The sequence below is a fragment of the Ahaetulla prasina genome, chromosome 1, assembly GCF_028640845.1.
Source record: "Ahaetulla prasina isolate Xishuangbanna chromosome 1, ASM2864084v1, whole genome shotgun sequence".
Classification (NCBI taxonomy): Eukaryota; Metazoa; Chordata; class Lepidosauria; order Squamata; family Colubridae; genus Ahaetulla; species Ahaetulla prasina.
In genome coordinates this window covers 181,228,562-181,242,837 of record NC_080539.1, presented here as the reverse complement: position 1 = coordinate 181,242,837, position 14,276 = coordinate 181,228,562, and the positions used below count along the sequence as shown (strand labels likewise).

Here is a 14,276-nt window from a genome sequence, read left to right as displayed (position 1 = left end):
AAAATCAGATTCTCTTTATACCTTTCTCTTCTATGCCTAATTTTTTTTAAGCTGTGAGAAAGATTTGATTACTAAAAAAGAAAATTAAAATGCAACAGTAGTTCACTATGACACAAGTCATCATAAAACAGCTCCAATTCCCAACCGTCTCTGAAGGATTATTATCTCAGATTGAGGGAATCAGAAAGTGTTTCTTCATAGAAGAAAATACACTTTTTGTTGGCTTTTAGATGGGCCAAGAGGGAGAAAGAGAATAGAAGCTATAAAATATGGCCTGAATATGAAAGAAATAAAGTATTTTGTTAATGTCTCTGAAAAATGGATTTCCAGCAATTCCTAGCTCATTTCCCCCCCCAAAAAATATATGTGTTAGTCACTAGGCAAAGCCCTTAACAATCTGTTTGACTAACTTTTCGCGGTTCTTTGAGCCATGGTGAAAATGCAGAATATAAATTTTTATACAATTCTGCATTCTGCTACCATGTTTACAGATAGTTTGAAACCTGGTAGTGCCCAACCATTTTCCTTTTCCAGATCCTCCATCTAGGATCAGCACTGCCATAGATACTATATTTCTGGTCCAGAGTACAAAATCCTTCTGATGCTAAAATCAGGCCACTGCCCTGTAGCTTGTCTAACCATTCCAAGCACAGGAATGAGAAGTACTTTACACAAAGTACTTTAGGCGTTGTTTCTATATAGAAGCAAAAACTCTAAAATGATGGGAATCAGAAAAACAAACAAATAGCAGCAATTGTGATGAAGGCTAATGAGACCAAAACAAAACAAAGTACTGCAGAATTAAAAAGCAATTTGCAATAAGAAATCTGTCCCTTGAGAAACGACAGGAATTGCAATTTGGTCTCAAAAATTTAAATTGTATGCTATTCTAAATTTAACTTCTTCAGCTGCAAAGTTACCCTATGATGCTGAAAGTGGACATGGATCTTGTGCATAGTTTCCAGATCCTCATTCTGAATTCTGCTCTATAACCACAGAGACACACAGTTTTCCTGGATTCTGACTGTTGATCAGTTAGCAGCAGAACTCCTGATCTAGCTGATTTTAGGGTATCATTAGTTTTATCTAGTCTAATGAGAAATCATCTGTAGTCTTATATCAACAGTTTAACTAATTCTCTAGCATAGAAACCCCTTTGGAGAAAAGATTGCCAGTTGAATCTATTGTGGATTTTCATGTTAATGATAACAATGCAAGTATTCAGTATTCTTTAATATTGTTACAGCCTGGAAAGCACAGTATCATTGAACACACTGAAGACAATCTACCAGATTGCCGCCTAGAGAAATCCATTTTCTCTGTTTGTCATTTAGGAAAAGTGGTGTGATTGCCTAAGGTATCTTTGAATAGTTTGCCCTGGAATTGAGTAATGTATTAAAGGGGTGTTTCACTGCCTTCTGCGGTTAATGTGAGCAGTTGGGACAGATATTTGAAATTGACTTAAGGTGAGCCCATTCAACAAGCATTTGCTTGCTCTGTGTTTGTTCCTTTCTGAATATTACTCATCAGATTGGCCTTGACAGTAAGCAAATAGCAGTCCGTAGTCATCTAAGGCAATTACATTGAAGTGCTGAGAACAGTATCAGCAGTCTACTTCTCCCCTCTTGGATGTCTATCATTTCCATATGTCTATTGTTTTACAGTATTTATATTTGTCTTTGTGTGGAGTCATAAGTTAAGCCTGGATTTGCTATTCTGGATTGGGCTTGGCTCAATTATGGTAAAATGAGTTATGATTGAGCAAGGAGGAATTCCCATTGACATTTTAAACATTTGAATATATAGAGTAGACTGAGTGATTTTGAAACATGACTTTTATTTTTTAACCAAAGCTCATTGGTTGAAGCAAAACTCACAATTGAGTGAAGAGAGAAATTGGCTAAGAAACTATACTCCAAGGAAACCTGATAATTGAAGTAGGTGACTATAAGCAGGCAATGCTAGGTAGTAGAGCTCAAGCGTTAAGCAGACAAGGATTGAAAAGGCTACAAGCAGAGATCTAACCAACAGCAACTTCAACAAAAGTACCCTTTGAAATATCTGAATGAATTTAAAATGCAGAAGCAGTAGGAATAGATTTTGCCATAAAAGACTGCTGTGCAGCATCTGCTTCTGTTTGTGAGTGATTGGCTGCAGGGAAATTTAGGAAAATATAGTATGGAGGGAAAACACTATTATCAATGAAGTTGGGAATATAACAGCATCCATAACTCAACCGAACTATTCTATTATAAACAGTCTAATTCTAGTTAAAAAGAAACATTTCATTTCCTTATGTATTTCTTTCAAAACATTTTTATTTTTAATTTAGAATATTGAGTGTTAAAAAAGTACAAAGGATTTGATTCAAAATTTTGTAGTGGCAACACATATGCCACATTTTCACTTTGCAGTCCTAAGTGTCCTACCTATAGGTAAATTACTACCCATCAGCCTCTTCTGTTGGAGAGAAGGAAAATGAAGGAAGAAGGAATTACTTATTTGAAGAAGTTTTGAATGCAGTTTTTCTTTCTTGTTTCATTTTTCCTGGTGGAAGAAGGGGTGTTTCATTTCCTTCCTTCCTTCCTTCCTTCCTTCCTTCCTTCCTTCCTTCCTTCCTTCCTTCCTTCCTTCCCATTTTTTCCCAGTCAATCTCAGTAGAAACAGCACAATGTCAGCATGACATTTTTCATTCTGAGTTCTTGTGTGAAAGTGGGTGTGGTAGAGTTTATCCAGATAGCAATCAGGAACCAAACTACAGTATCATTTACAATATATAAACCAACATGAGAAAGAGAACTATCAGGATAATAGAGAAGCAGGACTCTAAAACAAAAGAAAACATCTAGCAAGTATTCCTGAGAATTATTTTCCTGAGCTTTCCACCAAATTCTATGCTATCTGCCATTCTATCTAGAATTTTGGCAATCTCCAGTTCCAGGAAAAAGAGGGTGAAGTATTTAGAAAACCAATAGATGGGCAGTTGAGACCATTCTAATTTGCCCAGTGATTCCCCTCACCCCCATAAATCTTCCCTTGTGCATTAAAGTGCAAAGAAAATCTTACTGATGTTCTTAGTGGTTTTGTACTTTTTCTGTTCTGTATAGTTTTACATTGTTCACTTTTAATGCTTATGCTTCTAGCACATTCTGTTCTTGTCTTATTTCAGTTTTGTTTTGTCTTATTTTTGTACCTACCCTAGTCTTGCAACAATAAATATTTGATTGGACTTAAGTTCATGTATTCCAGAAAAAGTTTGTTTTTGGCCTTAGGTGTCTCTCAAATTGCCCACAGATTAAACAATAGCCACCAAATGCTATTTGCTATAGAATGTCTAGTAATTCATATGATTGATTTCCTTCACCATAGTAAATCCCAGTTAGGGGTTACTGCTTTTAAATTAAGCTGGACAAGTTCATTAAAAACTTCTTCCGACTGTCTTGAATGGATTGATCTGCTGTTTTTTTATAGAAAGGGTGCTGCTAATAAGGACAAGATATCATTTTACAGTCCTACATAGATTACCCTAAAGAATATGTCAGACTATCACAAAGCACTGCTGTATCATATTCAGTTTTTCCCCCAGATGAATAGAATAAAAAATCAAGGTGAAGTAAGATAGGATATGAGCTCACAACTATTGATTTGACTAAGTATGCCAAGTGAGAATTAGACTATTTCATATTCAGTGGATACTTGATTTCCCAGCATTATTGTATGTATGTGGAGCAATAATAAAAACCATGATTCAGACTTGAAAAGGAAAAAAAATGACTCATGGAAATGTCTGAGGAATTTTTTTGTTAATTAATCAGTTTTAAATTGCCTATAAAGTGAGGCATTAAAAAAAATCCACAGAGCTGAGGTGAACCTAAAACAGAAGGCAGTGGGGAATGGGGAGCCAGGGAAGAGGAATGTACAGAACTGGGTCTGGATGCCACGTCAAATTATTGTGGGGGAAAAGTACTAAGAGTCTAATTATTTTTTTAAACACTATGGGGTAAGACTACAATTGCTCATAAAGTCTAGGTTTGACTTTGCTCCTAGATTTGTGGGAAGTCTTTAAAGTTTCTGCCATTTGGACTTTTAGCCATATATCAGTCAACTGACAGGTTGATTAGTGATTAATGCTATTCACATTACACTATAGAGCTATGAGATGAGATCAAAATCAAAAACAGCAGGCACAGAAATGTACCAAAGAGTTTGTGTATGCCAGTCAGGCTGGTTGCTGGTACATATTTAAAAGTTACTTTGTAGTTATTAAAGAGAGGTAAGTAAAATTAAATGTGTAATGTGTTTATACGTGTCTGTGTGTGGGGAGATTACAATTCAAGATGTTTTATGAGGCACCCTACTAAGTCTGACTCTAAAATAAGACAAGTAGTTCCTTCTTTTTTATTACTTTATTGATGTGTCTGAAGTGTGGCTGGAGAGAGAAATTCTGGCACCCTCAAGAGTATCCAGTGTGCCAGAAAGAAGAAGTCCAAAGGGTTACCACTTTTACAGAAAAAAGGAAAACTGCCCAGTTTGCTGTAAGAAATGAGGCTGAGTGTTTGCCTTTAACAAGTCTTGAAAATCAGGGATTCAGCCAGCTGGGTAGTCAGTGCAAGCCCAAAAGTGTTAGAATTCAAGATCAGGAAGAGTGGGGATGCCACTGGGAATGTGAGGAGAGACAGTCTGACGATGGGGAAGAACTGAGGTGAAACTTTCTGAAGTTCATAAATGAGTCAACAAATGAATGAGCTCATTATCTGGTTAAAAAGAAAGAAAGAATTGCCTCTGAAGCAAATGGAATGATTTTTCCACATACCTATTGATGAATGAAATAAGATAAATTAAACGGAGAAAGAAAAGGAACATTTGTTTGAAGAGACATGTGTTTGTACCCATCACAATATTTCAAAGGAAAGTGCAGAAAGAGAATAAGCACCAGTAAACCAAAGGAACTAAAACCATGAGGTAAGAAAAGGAAAAGAAATTAACTAAACCTAGCTTACACCAATACCATTTACTATACTTGCCTGTATTTTGGGGTCTTCGTTGTTTCCACCATTCCACGAATTTCTTCATACATTGCTCTCTCTTTTTGGGGTTTTTAAGTTTTTAAGTTTTTCACTTTTTTTCCTTTTTTCATCTATCCAAAACTTCATCTTCCTCTTTTCTCAACCAATTCTTTCCCCCTGGATTTATTTTGTGATTCAATCTTCATACATATTTTCTAAATGACTATACCACCTCAGCATACTTCATCATATAGTCACTCAGTTTTGTATTCAATCCACATTCATTCAGTATCTATTGATACTTAACCTTGCCTCTTTCTATTTTATGATGGAACTTAAGTATTATATTCCCATTATATTTGATTGAACATACCCAACTTTCACATGCATGTAAGAAAATGTTTTTACAGACAACTGTTTTTGCTTATTTCAGTGAACCAGATATTATCCACTAACTTTTTAAACCAACATTTGCACATCTTAACATTTGTCCATCCATTTTCCAGTCTTTAGCAAACTTTCTACTGTTTTTTATCTTTGCTCTGGCTTTTATGTATAAGTTGCAGCTGTTCATTCCATTTCCTCTATCAAGCACAGTTAACCTTGTCTTTGATACATTTATTTTCAGATCCCCATTCCTTATTGCACTATGCAATCTATACCAGATGGCATAATCAGGTCTTGAGGGACATCAAAAACATCAAAAAGAATTGAGCTAACCTAATATCCGGAGGGGAAATTGTTCCACAAGACAAGTGCCACAGTAGAGAAGGCCCACCACCTGAAATCCACCAAATGTAAGCTTCTGGCAAATGGCATCTGTGGCATACCCCCTCTGCTGGATCTAATGGACTGGGCTGATGTACTTGGGGTGATAACCTGATACCAAGCCATGAAGAGTTTTAAAAGTTAAAACCAGCATCTTGAATTGGACTCAGAAACAACTGGTGTAGCTCATGAAGCAGAGGTATAATATATGCTATCCTAGGAGCACACATAACTACCCACCCCACTGCATTTTGCACCAGCTGAAGCTATTCAAGGGCAGCTCTGTGTAGACTGCATGACAATAGGCCAGTCTGAAGGTGACTAGGGCATGAGTGACTATCACCAGAGTCTCCTGATCCAACAGGTTCAACTGGTGTGTGCCTCAAAGCTCTGCAAAGGCAACCCTTAGCTATGACTGCCACCTGCTTCTCAAGCAGGAATTGTGAGTCTAGGAGGAACACCCACACACCCCAGATTGTGCACTGTGTCTATCTGGGACAGTATGACTCCATCAGCACTAAAGATGGGATAGTCCTAGAACAGGTAATCTCCTCAAATCAGAGCCAGTCAATCTTGCCAAGGTTTAGCTCAGAGGTGGGTTTCAGCAGGTTCTGACCAGTTCTGGAGAACCGGTAGCAGAAATTTTGAGTAGTTTGGAGAACCGGTAGTAAAAATTCTGACTGTCCCCGCCCCCATCTATTCTCTGCCTCCCAAGTCCCAGCTGATGGTGAGGAAATGGGGATTTTGCAATAACCTTGCCCTGGATTGGGGAGGGAATGGAGATTTTACAATATCCTTCCCCTGCCACGACCATCAAGCTACCCCCACAGAACCGGTAGTAATAAAATTTGAAACCCACCACTGGTTTAGCTGAATCGTATTGTTCCCCAGCCAGATCCTGTCAGCCTCCAGATGGATAACACATTGCCTTTTGCCAGCAACAGAGATATATACTGTAGCTGGGTATACTGATGTTACCTCACAGGCAGGGGTGGGATTCAGCCAATTTGTACTGGTTTGGGTGAACCAGTAGTTGTGACCCACCCACCCCGGTGCTATGCTGTCCTATTTAGTTGTGTTTTTAAGCCACGTGCATGTGTGCAAGCGTGCGTGCGAGCAAAGTGCATGCGCAGAAGGCCGCGTGGATGCTCACATTTTCGATGCTGGGGCGAGCTGGTTGTTAAATTATGTGAAGCCCACTTCTGCTCACAGGGCATTGGATGATATCATCCAGCAGCCTGAAATAGATGTTAAAAAGAGGAAAGAGCAGAGAGCACTCCTCATAGCAGGGGCTGAGGTCAAGATCTCTCTTCCCCAGTTATCTTTGAGTGGTATCGACCCCAAAGAAAGGAGGCAAGCCAGCACAATACTAGAATAGAATAGAATAGAATAGAATTTTTATTGGCCAAGTGTGATTGGACACACAAGGAATTTGTCTTGGTGCATATGCTCTCAGTGTACATAAAAGAAAAGATACCTTCATCAAGGTACAACATTTACAATACAAATGATAGTCAATATATCAATATAAATCATAAGGATTGCCAGCAACAAAGTTACAGTCATACATAAGTGGAAAGAGATTGGTGATGGGAACGATGAGAAGATTAATAGTAGTGCAGATTTAGTAAATAGTTTGACAGTGTTGAGGGAATTATTTGTTTAGCAGAATGATGGCCTTCGGGGGAAAAAATGTCACCTAATTCCAATCCTCCAACCTAATCCAGAAGAATACAGTGGTTGATGGTATCAAAAGCCACCGAGAGGTCAAGTAGAACCAGAATGCATACACTTTTCCCATCCCATCCACAACAGAGAGGAGGAATTGGCCCAAGTGGGCATTTTTCAAATCTGTCTCTCACAAACAAATATTTCTGTATGGAAATTCTAATATAAAGAAGGAGGGATTTTATTATTGTTTCTATGAATAAAATAAAAGGGAACTCAGAAACTTTCTTTTGTTCTCATAAACAGACAAAATATCTCAAGGTACTAATTTATATCCAAAGGGAAATAATAATCATAATCATAATCATAATCATAATAATAATAGCCTAAAGACCTAGGCAAGCACTTAAAAGCAATTGGCGCTGACAAGATCACCATTAGTCAGCTACAGAAGGCCACCTTACTGGGATCTGCTCGCATAATTCGCCGATACATCACACAGCCCTAAACGCTTGGGAAGTGTTCAACTAGTGATCTATGATACGAAATCCAGCATAGTTATCTCGTTTGCTGTGTATACTGTCATTTTGTATAAATATAATAATAATAATAATAATAATAATAATAATAATAATAATAATAATAATAATAATAATAATAATAATAATAATAATAATTTTATAGGCTATAAACAGCTGGGCCATACCCGTTACCAGATATACTGCTGGAATTGTAAACTGGACACAGGCAGAGCTGGACAGCCTGGATAGGAAAACAAGAAAACTGATGGCCCTACACTATGCGCTGCACCCATGTAGTGACGTTGACAGGCTATATTTGCCCAGAAAGGTAGGCGGCAGACGACTTTTTCAAGTGAAGCAGATAGTTGAAAAAGAGAAACATGCTCTGGCAGATTATGTGAAAGACAGTGTGTAACCAGCTTTGATGGAGGTCAACAAGAGGAAGCTGATAAAAGTACAGCAAACCAAGTATCAATATAGGAAAACAGTGATGCAAGCTCGAGCTGACAGCTGGTGTAACAAAGCACTGCATGGACAGTTCCTTGAAAAGATCCAAGGAAAGGTAGATAAGGAAAAGACTTGGTTATGGCTGACCAACGGAACATTGAAGAAAGAAACAGAGGGCCTGATTCTTGCCGCCGAAAAACAAGCCATTAGAATTTATTTATTTTTATTTTATTTTATTTTATTTTATTAAATTTCTATACCGCCCTTCTCCCGAAGGACTCAGGGCGGTGTACAGCCAAAATAAAACACAGAATATATACAATTAAAAGAATTTAAAAAGAACTATTACTGTGCGGCCGATTATTAAAACATTTAAAAATTTAAAATATTATTAAAACCCCAATTTAAAAACAACTATTTATGCCAGTCCTGCTTGAATGAATAAATATGTTTTAAGCTCACGACGAAAGGTCCGAAGATCAGGCACTTGACGTAAGCCAGGGGGGAGTTCGTTCCAGAGTGTTGGTGCTCCCACAGAGAAGGCCCTACTCCTGGGGGCCGCCAGCCGACATTGTTTGGCGGACGGCATCCTGAGAAGGCCCTCTCTGTGAGAGCGTACGGGTCGGTGGGAGGCATAAGGTAGCAGCAGGCGGTCTCGTAAGTACCCGGGTCCTAAGCCAGAACAAATGTAATCAAAGCCAGAATAGAAAAATCTGCTAATGATCCCAAATGCAGACTCTGCAAAGAAGCAGATGAAACCACTGATCACATACTGAGCTGTTGTAAGAAAATAGCTCAGACCGACTACAAACAACGTCACAACACAGTTGCTCAGATGGTCCACTAGAACTTGTGTCACAACTACCATCTGCCTGTAGCAAAGAACTGGTGGGATCATAAGCCTGAAAAAGTGATTGAAAATGAGCATGCAAAACTACTGTGGGATTTCTGAATACAGACTGATAAAGTTTTGGAACACAATACCCTGGTTAACACAATTGTGGAAAAGAAAAAAGTGTGGATAGTCAACATTGCTATACCTGGTGACAGCAGAATCGATGAGAAACAACTTGAAAAAGTCACCAGATATCAAGATTTGAGAATCAAATTGCAGAGACTCTGGCATAAACCAGTGCAGGTGGTTCCAGTGGTACTCGGCACACTGGGAGCTGTGCCTAAAGACCTAGGCAAGCACTTAAAAGCAATTGGCGCTGACAAGATCACCATTGGTCAGCTGCAGAAGGCCACCTTACTGGGATCTGCTCGCATAATTCGCCGATACATCACGCAGTCCTAAACGCTTGGGAAGTGTTCGACTAGTGATCTGTGATACGAAATCCAGCATAGTCATCTCGTTTGCTGTGTATACTGTCATTTTGGGTAAATAAAATAATAGTAGTAGTAATAGTAGTAATAGTAATAATAATAAAGTTATAGAAAATGAGAAGGTGAAGATCCTGTGGGACTTTCGAATATAGATGGATTGTCATTTGGAACACAACATGCCAGATATTACAGTTGTTGAAAACTGAAACGTACAATTTATTGACATCGCGGTACCAGGAGATGCCAGAGTCAAAGAAAAAGAACTGGAAAAAATCACGAAATATCTTAACCTGGCTATCGAAACTATGTGATTATGGATGAAACATGTAACAGTGATACCCATTGACATTGGGGCACTTGGTACCATGTCCAAGAATTTTATAATATACATCAATGAATTGCAGCTTCCTGTAATAGCGCTAGCAGAATTGCAAAAAACTTGGAACATCGTACATTTAAGAAGGTACTTGGTTGATATCTAGGATGCTGGCAGCAACCCATATCAACCATTAGCACCAGTCAATGGTATTTGTGATGCATTTTTGAATGTTCAGTTGACTTTCATGTTTAATGAAAATAATAATAATAATAATAATAATAATAATAATAATAATAATAATAATAATAATAATAATAATTATTATTATTATTATTATTATTATTATTATTATTATTATTTGGCATCCGTCAATTGTAGAAGGTGGAACAGCTTCCATCCTGCGATGATATCTGTAACACCATCCAACATCCAAATCTGCCTATCCTAGGTCCTTGGTAAGAACTCAATAGGTACACAATAATGCCAAACCCAATCTGAACATCTGGCTGACTGTGCAATGATTGATAATGATAATACAATTGTCGATAGGAAAGACGAAAAAGTCTGGAGAGTGGATGTGGCAGTGCCTGAAGACAGCAGAATAGAAGAGAAAGATTTGGAGAAAATAACAAAATGCAAAGACCTACAAATAGAAATAGAACAATTGTGGCAAAAGCAAGCAAGGGTAGTACCACTAGGAATAGGCGCCTTGGATGCAATCCCAAAACAACTGAAGCACCACTTGAACACCACTGACATTGACAAATTCGCCATCAATCAATTGCAAAAGGTAGCTTTCATCCTGCAATGACATCTGTAACATCATCAAACATCCAGATCTGCCTATCCCAGATCCTTGGTAAGGTAGACAAAAATGTCAAACCCAATCTGAACATCTGGCTGACTGTGCGATGATCAGTAATAATAATTCAGACTGTGAATCAAATTGAAGTTTAACCATAATAATACAGCAAGGCAAACCAACAATTTCAGTCATTAGATATACAGCTGGAATAGTGGACTGGACTCAAGCAGAACTAAAGGCTCTGGATGGGAAGACTGTAAAAATAATGAAAATGAATCAGACTTTTAATCCATTGCAATGACCTTAAGAGAGTGTATTTACCAAGGAAAATAGGTGGCTGTGGAATATTGCAAGTATAGCAGACAGCTGAAGAAGAAAAAGGACACTGAAGAAGATGAACTGAAGCTAATATACCAGGAAGGCTTACTGAGCACTGGAGAGACCAAACTAGCTTAAAAAAAAGACCAGACAAAGACTGGGAAAAAGACATGGCAAGGGAAAGTAATGTATTAAATGGCCAGTACATAAAAAAGGAACAGGCAAGGCAGATAACAAGGAGACCTGGCAATGGCTAAGAGAACAATTGAGACAGAGGGGCTCACTCTGGCTGCACAAGACCAAGCCTTAAGAATAAATGATACAAGGCCAGAATTGAGAAAACAGTAACAGACAGCAAATTCAAACAGTGGACCTAGTTAGCTGCAGTAAGAAAATTGCATTGAGTGACTATAAGTAACAGCATGACAAAGTAGTAACAATGGTGCATTGGAAGATCACCTGCAGGAAATACCACTTGCCTGTAAGCAACAACTGGTAGGACCCCAAAATGGACAAAGTAATAGAAAATACTGGGCATTGACAAAATTTCCATCTATCAATTACAAAAAGCCACACTGCTTGGATTTGTTGTGCTGATACATTACAACATCCTAGGTTCTTGGGAAGAACTCAGTGCAAAGGAAGGCCAACACAAGTTCAAGAACTGGCAACTATGATTTCACACTGTTGTATATATTACAAAAGCAGTAACAACAACAGAAACATTATTGCGGGGATTAAAGTTCCTTAATTCTTTGGCCCAACAAGGAAATGGAGCGTTTTAAACCATTGCCTAAACAATTCCAATAGTAGGAGCTGGTGACCAGCTAGTGAATTTGATCCCTTTTTGTGTTAGTAGAAATCTTGACAGAAAAATGATAACATAACTTTCTACAAATTTACAGTAATAAGAAGCCAAGCCATAAATCACCTCAGTACTAAAATAATGGTTGGCACCAGTCATGTTTAAACAGTCTCATTTCTTTCATGATTAGTTGCAATTCCCTCAACAGACATATCTTAAAATACTTTATCTTCTTTCCAAATAAAGCATTTTACCTTTACATATGCTGATCTGAACCACTGCAGTACAGCACAGAGTTTTGAAAGATTTTTTTTTTTTTTACTAACAATTCTGAGACAGGAAATGCTCCCAAGATCTGCTAAAACAACATCTAGTGAATTCTGGAAAGTTTCTGATTGTGTGATAGCAATACATTGAATGTAGGTATTTTGCTGAATACAGAATGCAATTTTAGCCTTGCCCTGTGAGTTTATTTCAATTTCCAACATCCATTAATTTTGCAAGCTGGAAAATAGGTTCATCAGTAGTCCCAAGCTTTAAGATATTCACAACAAAGGTTGTATGAGTTGAGGACTACCTGTACTGAATAGGTTAAGGTAAAGGTAAAGGTTCCCCTCACACATATTGTATGTGTTAGTCGTTGACAACTCTAGGGGGCGGTGCTCATCTCCGTTTCAAAGCCAAAGAGCCAGCGCTGTCCGAAAACGTCTCCATGGTCATGTGGCCGGCATGACTAAATGCCAAAGGCGCACGGAACGCTGTTACCTTCCCACCAAAGATGGTCCCTATTTTTCTACTTGCATTTTTAATGTGCTTTCGAACTGCTAGGTTGCCAGAAGCTGGGACAAGTAACGGGAGCTCACCCTTTTATGCCGCACTAGGGATTCAAACTGCTGAACTGCCGACCTCTGATCGACAAGCTCAGCATCTTAACCACTGAGCCACCACGTTCCCCCTTACTGAATAGGTTATGGTGCTGTAAAACACGCTTTTAAAATGTGTATTTATCAATTATGTTTACAGGGCTCCTGAAGAATTAATCCAGACCAAGATATGGCCATACAAATAAGAACTATTTTCATTTACAAATGAATTTTTCTTCTCCCCCTTTTCCTTCCTCTACTTGCAACCTGCTATCTGCAGGATTTCTACATTTCTACCAAAAAGTCAAACTCTAGATGGGTTGTGGCAGTGATTGGACCGAATGAAAGCCAAATATAGGGCAGAAAAGCTTAGAGCTTTGCTAAGAGAGATCAGGAAGTGATCGAAGTTCGTGAAGTTAGTATCTCCAAAGCAGATCAAGAGATGGGTCCACCTGGAGTCTTGATTACCAGACTATAAGGCAAAGAAGATTACCTAATGCATAAGGCTCCTCTGAATACCACTCAGGGACTCGGAAGAAAGAAAATAAGCTGTCTGGAGATTCACACACTTAACTAAGGAAGTGATCTTGTTGCCTTGTTTGCTACTTGCCTGTTTGCTGGCTCCAGTCCTAACCAGCAATTACCTGCAAAGCACTAGGCAACAATTACTTCATCCTCCACCAGGGATCTGAGGATGGTCAAATGCTCAGTGAGCTTCTTTACATTGATATGGAAAAAGCCAAACAGCTTTGCTGAGTTTAGATTTAACACATGTGTCTAATTCTGAAGGCTCCAATCTCTACTTCTGCAAGTTTGGCAAACGAAGTTCTTATAAACATTTGCTGGGCAAAATTACTAACTTGCCAAAGAGTATTAGAAGAAGAAAGTTTTGCCAGACATTGGTAATTTAAAAAAAAACACCCTAAAGAATCAAAGAGACAATCTCAGGAGCCCAGAAAGGAAAATGCTAATACAAGTGAACTAAATCAGCAGCTTTACAAACATCTTCCTGCTTTTTTCATAACTGAATCCATCTGTTTAAAAACTGTTACTTTCCCCCCGAATTCATAGGGTTTCTTCCTATTAGTTCCCACTGAAAGGAGACCCTGGACATTTCCAGCCTCCATCTTTAGGAGCCATAGTTATCAAAGAATACTTCCATTAACCTGTTTCGATGAGACATCTGCCCTGACTTTTGAATAATTTAATAAAATAACAGCATAATCCAGTTGGAAGCCAATATTTCTTATGCAATGTGAGACTAGCATTTAATTATTGAAAACTGGAGAGCCCTGATTTTTTAAATATAAAATAGTTTTTTTCAAAATGTGATCAATTATAAGATCTGGTCTTTAATCTTGACAAAAGTATTATATCAAACATAACCTCATCACCTTCCCTCACCCCTGTCCCCCAAAATAGCTTGGGAT

The 14,276-nt window shown here is 38.2% G+C and overlaps 1 protein-coding gene across 3 annotated transcripts in view; it reads right to left on the bottom strand.

Moving 5' to 3' along the window:
* Positions 1-14,276, bottom strand: part of RUNX2 (RUNX family transcription factor 2) — a 257,072-nt gene that overhangs the window by 1,076 nt on the left and 241,720 nt on the right. The gene's annotated exons all lie outside the window — the stretch shown is intronic.